The sequence below is a fragment of the Suricata suricatta genome, chromosome 10 (genome assembly GCF_006229205.1).
Source record: "Suricata suricatta isolate VVHF042 chromosome 10, meerkat_22Aug2017_6uvM2_HiC, whole genome shotgun sequence".
Taxonomy (NCBI): Eukaryota; Metazoa; Chordata; class Mammalia; order Carnivora; family Herpestidae; genus Suricata; species Suricata suricatta.
The window spans coordinates 57,789,222-57,799,563 of NC_043709.1; the positions used below are offsets into that span (position 1 = coordinate 57,789,222).

The window sequence follows — 10,342 nt, forward strand, 5'->3', positions numbered from 1 at the left end:
TCTGGAGCTTGATTGTCTGGGTTCAAGGTATGATTCCCTCAGCATGTGACTTTACACAAATTATTAATCTCTGTGCTTCAATTTCCTCATATATAAATCGTGGATAATAATTAAACTTATTTTATAGGGCTGTTAACAGGAATCAACCAGCTAATCCATTCAAACCACTTGGAAAATGCACATACAATAAGCACCATATAAAGGCTTGCTATTGTTTGTATAATTAGATACACAGTTTTAGAATTAATGGTGATAATCCTTCTGGTCATACATACTAGGAAACTTCCTTCAATGGAATGTAAATAGAGTTGATTATAATGATAGATGTGAAGTTCCTAAAGCTGCTCTTCAAGCTTCTCTATTAGTCTGTCTTTTCTGGGCTACACAGCCACATATGCTCATTTAAAGTAACCACTTCCTAAGGGTGCCTAGGTGGCTCAGTTGGTTAAGCCTCCAACTTCACGTCAGGTCATGATATCATGGTTCATGGGTTGAAGCCCTGCATGGAACTCTGTGCTGACAGCTCAGAGCCTGGAGCCTGCTTCTGATTCTGTGTTTCCCTCTCTCTGCCCCTCCCCTGTACACATTCTGTCTGTCTGTCTGTCTGTCTATCTCTCAAAAATAAGTAACCATGTGAGTTTATTACAGCTGCCTTGCTGATCTCTTCACCTTAACAATTGCAAAACAAAACAAAATAAAACAAAGCATCATCTACACAAAAATGAGAGTGCTCTTTGAAACAAATACATTGAATGATGTCATTTCCCTATTTCAATCCCTTCAATGGCTTCTTTCTAAACTTGGAATAAAACTAAAACTCTTTACTTTGGCCTGCAAATTCCTACATGCTGTGGCCTCTGCATATCTCTCAACCTCAACTTTCTCTAGTCTTTCTCTCAACAAGCAAGTCCCATTTAGAGTGACCTTTTTCACCTCTGCCAAATTCATGTGTCTGTTCTGTATAATTTTTTAGGTGTCACAAAAACTATGCTCTTCTCAGAGAGGAGGTCTTATGCTCTCTAAAACAAAACTTATGTGAACTTGGGGTTTTTAGTAGTACACTATGGTTTTCTTATGGAACCCCTTTACTTTTGGTAATTATTATTTCCTTTTTAACTTGTTAATCTTTGCTTAGCATACTGCAAAACTTATAAAGACACAAGTTATGTTTGTTTTGTTCACTATATTCAATACGGTGTCTAGCAATGTGTCTGAGTTATATAAACATTCTTTTTTTGAGGGAGGGAGGGGCAGAAGGAAGGGGAGAATTAAAATCTTAAGTAGGCTCCACACGCAGCATGGAGCTCCACTTGGGGCTTGATTTCACAACCTTGAGATCACGACCTAAGCTGCAGTCAAGAATTGGATGCCTAATGGACTGAGCCACCAGGCACCCGAAATAAATATTTCTAAAGTAAATAAGTGCGACCAAGCATTTTGTACATAAAAATAATTGGCTGATTACACTTTATCTGAAACATGATTCATCTATTTCTATTTATTACTTATCATTCATAAGTAATATCTAATAATAAGGTATTATTACTTGGTAAAAAGTAATATTAGTGTTAAGTAATTACTTAGTAATAAGTATTTCTCTTTAATAAGATAAGTAATAGGTTTCTAAACCTTTGGAAACTATTTTTGACATCAGTAAATTAAAAGAATCATTTTTAAAAAATGTTTTATTTATTTTTGGTACAGAAAGAGACAGAGCATGAGAGGGGGAGGGGCAGAGAGAGAAGGAGACACAGAACTGGAAGCAGGCTCCAGGCTCTGAGCTAGCTGTCAGCACAGAGCCTGACGTGGGGCTCGAACCCACAAATGTGAGATCTGACCTGAGCCAAAGTCAGAGGCTTAACTGACTGAGCCACCCAGGCACCCCAAAAGAATAATTTTTAATGGAAGGAAATCTTCTCATTCTATAAATCCAACATTACATTGATTCCCAAACCAGATAGAGACCCCACTAAAAAGGAGAATTGCAAGTTATCCGATGAACGCGGATACAAAAATTCTCAACAGATGCTAGCAAAACCGAATTCAACAATATGTTAAAAGAATTACTTACCATGATCAAGTGGGATTTACTCTTGGGCTGCAGGGCTGGTTCAATATTCACAAATCAATCAGAGTGATACATTACATTAACAGAAGGAAAGATAAGACCATACAATCCTGTCAATAGATGCAAAAAAGCATTTGACAAAATATAATATCTTTTCTTAATAATAATCTTCAAGAAGGAACATACCTCAACATCATAATAGACTTATAAGAAAAGTCCATTGCTTATATCATCCTTAATGGGGAAAAACTGAGAGCTTTCCTCCTGAGATCAGGAACAAAGCTGTCCACTCTCACCACTATTGTTTAACATGGTGTGGAAAGTCCTATCCTCAGCAATCAGACAACAAAAGGAAATAAAAGGCATCCAAATTGGCAAAGAAGAAGTCAAATTTCCACTTTTCTCAGATGACATGATTCTCTACATGAAAAACCTGAAAGACTCCACCAAAAAGCTGCTAGAACTTATCCATGAATTCAGCAAAGTTGCAGGATACAAAGTCAATGTACAGAAATCAGTTGCATTTCTATACACCAATAATGAAGCAGCAGAAAGAGAAATCAAGAAATTAATTCCCTTTACAGTTGCACCAAGAGTCATAAAATATGTTAGAATAAACCCAACCAAAGATGTAAAAGATCTTTATACTGAAAACTATAGAAAACTTATGAAAGGAAAATGAAAAAGTCACAAAGAAATGGAAAAACATTCCATACTCATGAATTAGAAGCACAAATATTGTTAAAATGTCAATATACCCAAAGCAATCTTCACATTCAATGCAATTCCAATCAAAATTACACTGGCATTCTTCTCAGAGCTAGAACAAATAATCCTAAACTTTTATGGTTGCACAAAAGACCCTGAGTAGCCAAGTACTGTTGAAAAGGAAAACCAAAGCGGGAGGCATCACAATCCCAGACTTTAGCCCCTACTACAAAGCTGTCATCATCAAGACAGTATGGTCTTGGCACAAAAACAGACACATAGGCCAATGGAATAGAATAGAGAACCCAGATTGGACCAAAAATATATGGCCAACTAGTCTTTGACAAAACAAGAAAGAGTATTCGATGGTGAAACAGACAATCTCTTTAGCAAATGGTGCTGAGAGAACTGGACAGCAACATGTAGAAGAATGAAACTGGACCACTTTCTTACATCATACACAAGATTAAACTCAAGTTGGAAGAAAGACCTAAAGGTGAGACAGGAAACCATCAAAACTCTAGAGGATAAAACAGGCAACAATCTCTTTGACTTGAGCTATAGCAACTTCTTATTTGACACATCTCTGAGGGCAAGGGAAATAAAAGCAAAAATGAACTATTTGGACCTCTTCAAGACTGAAAAGCTTCTGCACTGCAAAGGAAACAATCAGCAATACCAAAAGGCAACCAATGGAATGGAAGAAGATATTTGCAGGCAACATACTGGATAATGGGTTAGTATCTAAAATCTATAAATTACTTACCCAAATCAACACTTATAATCCTCAGAAGAAATGGGCAGAAGACATGAATAGACACTTTCCAAAGAATATTTCCAGATGGCCAACAGACACATGAAAAGATGCTCAACATCACTCATCATCAGGGAAATACAAATCAGAACCGTAATGAGATACCACCTCCCACTGGTCAGAGTGGTTAAAATTAACAATTCAGGAAACAACAGATGTTGGTGAAGATGTGGAGAAAGAGGATCTCTTTTGCACTCTTGGTGGGAATGCAAACTGATGAAGCAACTCTGAAAAACGATATGAAGTTTCTTCAAAAATTAAAAATAGAATTACCCTATGACCCAGCAGTAGCACTACTAGAAATTTATCCAAAGGATACAGGAGTACTGATTCATACGGTGCACAGATACTCCAATCTTTATACCAGGGCTTTCAACAATAGCCAAATTATGGAAAGAGCCTAAATGTCCATCAACTGATGAAAGGATAAAGAATGTGCGGTTTATATATGCAACAAAATACTACTTGGCAATGACAATCAATGAAATCTTGTCATTTGTAACAATGTAGATGGGACTGGAGGGTACTATGCTAAGTGTAATAAGTCAGAGAAAGACATACCATGTGTTCACTCATATGTGGAATTTGAGAAACTTAACAGAAGACCTTGGGGAAAGGGAAGGGGAAAAAAATAGTTTCACACAGAGAGGGAGGCAAGCCATAAATAAGAGCCTCTTAAATACAGAGAACAAACTGAAGGTTGATGAGGGGAACAAGGGAGAGGGGTAAATAGGTGATGAGCATTAAGGAGGACTTTGGGATGAGCACTGGATTGCTGGGAGCCACACCGGCCTTGCTGGATGACAGGGTCACAATAAGGAAGTGGCAGACGTGCATGGCTCCTGCCATGAGAGGCGGAAACTGGTATCTCCTTCTGCTACTACTGCTCATGTGAAATTAAGCCTGTTGCTTAGGCCTCACAATGTTCCAAGTCAGACGGATATTCCCCACACAGATACCTCATGGGAAGAAGTGTATTCCCACCTCTATAAATAGGAACTTAAACAAAGCACTGGAAATGTTTGTCAGAAGGCTCTTCTAATAAGCCTCACAAACTTAAGGCATAGATAATAAAGGGCGTTAAAAAACAAAGATTTACTATTAACTCTGGCCCAGAGAAAAAGAGCCTAATTCAGCAATAAGAAACAAGCAAGAGCCAGGCATATGTTACTGCGCATACCTATGCTAATTTTGTGCCAATTGTGAGGATGGGTAAGAGTAGTTACAACTTAAACTCTTATGCAAAGGCCAGCACATCTAGGGAGCCTATGGCGCTTACACCTTCAACATCAAAGAATAAAGTTGACAAAAAGCTTATTTACTAACCAGCACGAATACATTCTTCCTCCTGTGAGCAAGACAGAATGCCGCCTAGCCTTGTTTATGCCTGAATCTTAGCGTTATTGTTATAAACAAATGTGTTTGCTAGCGTTTCTCACTGAAAACATCTTGCTATCTTCTTAGTTGTAAGATATATTACCGGTTCAAACAAATATATATGTTATCTGCTTTTCACTGAGAATATCCTGTTATCCTATGATGTGTAAATTACCTCATTGTAATTAGAGTAGTTCTGCAAAAATGCCTCTGTAAAACCTGTTTCTGCACCCTTTTCAAAGCATCTTATCACTGAGAGTTATTTTGTAAAAATTCCACTTTTTGATGTCATGTTAACTGAAATCTATAAATAAAGACACAAAACAGGACAGGATGGGGATGCCGGAAACAAATGGCTCTCTCACTCCATTTTTTGTTGACACTGTCTCTCCTTCAGGGGACCCTGGACCAGCTGGAGCTGGAATCTGGCATTGGATGTTGCATGTAAGTGATGAATCATCAGAATCTTCTCCTGAAGCCAAGATCACACTGTATACACTGTATGTTAGCTAACTTGACAATAAATTATATTAAAAATAAAGATCATTTTTAGCAGTATGTTCCCTGATCTGATTCCTGCCCTATTTGCCTATGCAAAGAGTAAATCAGACAAGAATTTTTACATTATTAAGAATTAATATGAAGAATCGTTGCAGAAATAAGATGCTAAATGGAGTCAATTCTAGCCCTTGACACCCATACCCCTAATTCTCCACCAAGAGGTTGATGGAGACTGCTAGAAAGTTAATTCCTGAATAAACACAATGTAGTTGCCTGGGTCATTTTTAAATGGCAGTGGTGAAGAGCTGGGGTTTTGGAATTGGTCAGATAAGGGTGCACATAATGGGTATGCCATACCCTATTTCCTACAGTGTCATCACCCATAAAATGTTATATATACACACACACACACACACACACACACACACACACACACATTTAATTTAAATTCAAGTTAGTTAACATATAGTGTAATAATGATTTCCGGACTAGAATTCAGTGATTTAGCACTTAGATATAACACCCAGTGCTCCTCCCAACAAGGGCTCTCCTCGATGTTCATTGCCCACTTACCCCATGTCCCCTTCAGCACCCTGCTAGCCAGTAACCTTCGTTTGTTCTCAGTATTTAACAGTCTCTTTTGGTATTTCTCCCTCTCTGTCAAATAATGCAGATATCGACATCATTGTCCTTGTTTATTTGTGGTAAGGATTAAATAACATTAAATACAAAGTTCTTAGCATAGTTTCAGGGATATTATTAATATTAAAGGCTGAAAATTTTTCTCTTTCTTCTTTTTAACTTGAACAGGAGTTGTTCCTAACATGGTGCTTGATATCTTCCCTCTTTGATGAGATAAACTTTGGGTCCCTTTTCCACTCTTTCTCACTGCAACCATAGCTCTGTCCTTCTTAATATCTCTCCAAGTCTTCCATAAAGGTTTCTACTTGTTTTTATATTATGAGGACTTTTGGAATCTCATGAGTGGCTCTTCCTTGGCAAGTCTATTCCTTAATAGAGCTCTTCCTGTGTGTTCTCTTCTTTCCAAGTTCATTCAGTATTTGCCATTTACTCTGCAATTTGTAGAATAGCATGCTGACAATATTTGTTAATTCATCCACCTCTTTTCTCTTTGAACTCAGTCCCCAACTGCACATGACCTTCAAATTCTCTTCTGGGCTTGTCGTGTGCTCTGACTTTCAAAACCTTGTGTCATTTCAGAATACCTCCATTCAAAGTTCCCTGCTCATTTAGCCATCCCTTCCACACTCTTTTGTGTTCTCTTGTCTCTCTTTCTTTTAAAAAGTCTTTTTCAGGATAACTGATCTACACTGTTACATTCGTTTCAGGTGTATAACACGGTGATTCAACTTTGCTGTGTGTTATGCAATGCTTATGACAAGTGTAGCTACCATCTCTCATCATACAACATGATTACAATATTATTGATTGTATGCTGTGGTTTTTATTCCCATGACTTATTCATTCCATAACTGGAAGCCTATATTTACCTATTTTTCCCATCCTTCCTCCCTTCTTTTTTCTTTCTCAAAAAGAAAATAACAAAACTTCAGCTTGGTGGGTGCCAGTTATTATTACTAAAGATTATGAACAACTTAAATGCAGATGATATTGTTGGCTATTTTTTTCAATTCCTTAATTTGGAAGTTAATAAGTTGGAAGTTATTATTATGTACATAACATATGAATTTGTCTCCTGAATCCCAATTACATATATATTTTTAAAATTTATGGATGTGAGAAAAAAACTTTAGGAGTCTGTTTTTCTGGTCTCAAGATTTTCTAACTCTAATGTGTTTTCCAGCTTTGTCAATAAATGGTCCTCCCATTTCTGTCCTTTACTCTCTATAATTCTTGTGGAGCACCTTGTAAGGAAGCAATTTGCCATATGAAGGACCAACTGCTTAGATAGATGTGTTTTATTATTCAGAATAGCTTTCTTGTTACTGTAGAATTAGAAAATGGCTCAGTGCTTAGCTTTCAATCTAAATTGGATAATTTTGAACTATCAATTCTAGAGTTATTTTGTGTTTAATAGAAAAATAGACTTCTGATGAAATTCAATCATATAAGAGATGCTTATGGATATGGAGCTTATTTTTTCTCTTTAAATTAATTTTCAAATTTTCTTGGATATCAGCTAACATTTTTAGAACATTTACTATGTGCTGGATACTGTGCTAGACATTTTACATGGTTTCTCTCAACTGATCCTCATAGTCAATCTCGGATCCATGTTGTATTATAATCCACATTTTACAATGAAGAACTTGAGGCTTGTAAGTTTTAAGTATCACCTAAGATACCATCTAGGGTATCATCGAATTCACTTAGGATATGATACAACAGGAATATGGGGACAAGCAGTTTGACTTCAGAGACTTAGTTCCTAAATATTTCAAAATAATGCCTTTTTAATCTGTTTACTTCACCCAAGAATAAGCTTTTCATTATTGGAGAAATGGTGAGGAGATGGAAAATTGACTTCTCCCTGCTCTCATTTCCCTTTTTTTCTCTTGAGTAGAAAATCAGTCTTTTATACGATGCCACCCCTGCCTTCCTGACCAAAGTTAACTGTTTCAGTCAGTTAACTATTTGTTCCTGAATTAAGGCAAATAGTAGGCAGACAATTGCTCTTCAACAATCTAAAGTTAATCCCATTGTAGCTATTCAAATATTTCCCATCTGTATTTGCTGTCTCTAGGACTCCTGATTTCTCCCACTATTTAAATGGAATAGGATTCTCCCAGAAGACTCCAATTAGGTTTTTGCAAGAATGGTTTGCACTTGGTTGTTGTAAAATATTTCCCACAAATAACCTTGAAGTGTATTTCCCTCGGGTCCAGGGAAACTTGGTTTTCCCTTCTGAGGAATGGACTCTGTCCTGTTGCACTGTATAGCCCTCCCCTGGTTTTCACGTAGTGTTGTAGGGAAGTGCAGCAATCTCTGGCTCTTGTTAGTTGCTACATGGTGGCATCCCAGGTAATACAGAGTCACTCAGACTGATCATAGGATACCAAATATTAAAGGTGACAAGTCAAGACTCTGGACCCCAACTATCTTAACATTCCGTCTGCCTAATCCCATCTCTTAAAATTTTTTTTTAACATTTATTTTTGAGAGAAAGAGAGAGAGACAGGCATGAAAGAGGGAGTGCAGAGAGAGGGAGACACAGAGTCCGAAGCAGACTCCAGCCTCTGAGCTGTCTGCACGGAGCCTGATGTGGTGCTCAAACTCATGAAGCATGAGATCTTGACCTGAGCCAAAGTTGGACACTTGACTGACTGAGACACCCTGGTGTCCCTCCATCTCTTACTTTTGATCCAGGTTTCAGATACTCTCAGTTGATACTTGTCTGGGTGCTCACTACCCTGGAATATGCTTTGGGTCCTAAAGTTTTTCTTACTTTTTCTCTGTCCATATTTAATTTTTCTTCATATCCCAAATTCATCTGGAAAAGAAATTAATAAGCCCTTGCACAATAGCAAATAAATGTGTTCATGTGTTCACTGACAATAACTAATGTGTTTACACACATGGGGGCAATGTGTTGTAAAATATAAAGCCCATTAAAGAAGGTTATATCCTATGCTTGGAGATTATAATTGTGTAGTGGAGAATATTGGAGGAGACATTTTTATTGGATTGAAGCAAAAGTGCTTCCTCAATACCTTTCCTAGTTGGCTGTATCCTTTATATATCATCTGTTTCTGTTATTAACCTGTGTCCCTTCCATGGACAGTATTAAACAGTCTTATTGAAAGTAATGTCACATGTTATAGAACAGGAAATATCTCAGAATTATTGTTGATTCTTCTTCTGGAAAATTGTCCACTTTATTTAGTACCCAAATTTGGTTCTATTAGTTTCCAGAAAGTGAATATCTGTCAAAAACAAACTTAGGTATACTTACCTCTCTGGTGGCCCTTCCTGGCTTCTCAATGTGTTTTAACCATAATGGTCCTTAGTGTGACTCAAAGCTGGACGGGAATAATGACTAGAAGCAATTAAGTGTCAGCCGTACTGCATTATTTGTGTGTATCCCACAACAGCACTCCCCAAAATTCTGCAAGTCCTCCTCAGTGATTCATGCCCATCAATTTCCAGTTACCTTTCCTTTTAAGAAATCTAAAAGACAAAAATTCCAAATATGTTGTTCCAATCAATGGGCAGGAAAAATGTTCATGTAATCTGGTTCAGTGAGAAGATGAAAAGAAAGTTTCTTATGGAAGCGTATAAGAACTCTCTTTACTTTGGAAACTTGATATTCTAGCTTTTCTGACAAAGGAGACAGATCTCCCACTAAGTTTTACATTTACATAAACAGCAATAGCTATATCCATTGATATCCATATTTGTTGGCTCTCCATATCCATATCCATATCTGTTGGATAACCATTGATCCAACAAGTATGGAGGGATCAACTCATTGAATGAACAAAAAAATTCCCTTGAGAGTACAGACTCAAAAGTCACTAATTACTCCAGTGTAATGAACTTAGAATGAACTCTTTCTAGAAGGAGGAGTGTCTTTGGAAGCAGGAAGATGCAGCAATAGTTCATGCACAAAACAATGAGTTAGATGAAAAGTCAGAAGGGGAGATTAGAAGGCTGGATTCTCTCCACATGCCTATAGATATTTCAAGTGAACTTTAGAGAGAAGCTGCTCAGAATTCACTGAGGCAATCCAGATTTGGATGAAGTCCTGTTACCCTATGTCACAGAGGAACCAGTTCTTTCTCTCTATTGTAAACAGCTTTTTTCCACTAGTGACCATTCTTTGTTAAGACATCACAAATAACTAGGGAAATTTGTGTTCAGTTTTCTCATGTTTGACTTAAATTTCAAAGTCA

At 37.2% G+C, this 10,342-nt stretch overlaps 1 pseudogene; it reads right to left on the reverse strand.

Moving 5' to 3' along the window:
• Window positions 1-10,342, reverse strand: part of LOC115305695 — a 24,532-nt pseudogene that overhangs the window by 1,624 nt on the left and 12,566 nt on the right.